This window comes from Suillus fuscotomentosus (genome assembly GCF_016647785.1).
Source record: "Suillus fuscotomentosus strain FC203 chromosome Unknown F5891scaffold_206, whole genome shotgun sequence".
Taxonomy (NCBI): Eukaryota; Fungi; Basidiomycota; class Agaricomycetes; order Boletales; family Suillaceae; genus Suillus; species Suillus fuscotomentosus.
The window spans coordinates 2,374-3,615 of record NW_024539718.1 but is presented as its reverse complement, the minus strand read 5'-3'; positions in this window follow the sequence as shown (position 1 = coordinate 3,615).

Here is a 1,242-nt window from a genome sequence, read left to right as displayed (position 1 = left end):
AGCGCGTTAAAGACCATACTCCTGTAAACGACTTCGTAAGAAAACCACAAATCATACGTTGAGACAAACGTGCTCACTTGTGTTGATGCATCTTCAGTGAGGCACACTAGAGCGCGTGAGAGAGATAACTTGTGAGATAAATATTAACATACGATATACACCAATGCTAAGAACACATCAGATTACTGATAAGGGCTAAACACCAGGGCTTACATCACGACGGAATCGCCCAGGTAGCGGTCCTAACCAACGTGAAGATTAGAAAAATCTATACTAGTTGCACATACCAATAGATATAAGGCGGCCACTATTGAAGGCGGCCTCCGCTAGCCATAAATGAAGTTAGCATATGACGAACGGACACCATTTTTTCAAGTTTTGACTCACCCATATATAATCTATCTAAGAGTCCAGCAACATCATTAAGTTTTGCTCGTTTATGGCTCAACAGTGACTCACTTCACGAGCGAAGGTCAATGCTGAACAGAAGATAATTGAGTGAGTGGTCATAAGACTTGACGGATTGCATACAGTGATCATACAAGACGGCGACAGCGACAGCAACTGAAAGCAGTGTTTGAATTAGATCAGATTGGAAGTCGGGAACATCACTGGAACTAACTTTGCGCATAAGAAAATGAACTAAGGCCGCCCGCTGTTGTTGTTGCAGTTGAACTCATACGTTGCAATGCGCTCAGCTAATTTCAGGGATAGAAGAGCTCTGGGGAAAAGGTCATTAAAGCCGTTGGACAACGGAAAGGGCGGTTCCACAGTCGTACGATGGACTTATTATAATTTGGCTTTGAGTGAGCATTCCAAAAGCACACGCATTTAGGGTCCTACTATTTGGGCAAAGGCGCTGATAACAAAAGGGGTGACATTTAGCACCAAAACTTTGATTAGTGACAGAGGTACTTACGTTGAATTAACATCGGGATACTACTCATCAAGGGTCTAGAACACAAAAGAACGCCTATAACCGCAGAACTGCCACTGCTGGATACTCAATTGGCATGAGGTCAGCCCAGCCGTTGAAAAACACCGAGGGAACAAACTTGGAGTCATTGAGGAAGTTCGTAGACAAGGGCATGCTTACTGTATAGTGATCAAGTTGGTGTAAAACTTTGGTAAACTTCAAGTGTGTTATAGCTGACTAAGCATGCTTGATCCGATCACAAACCAACTGCTGTTTTGAGCGCAGAGGTGCTCCTTTCAGTTGGCCGCTCTCCAGTAGGCACCCCG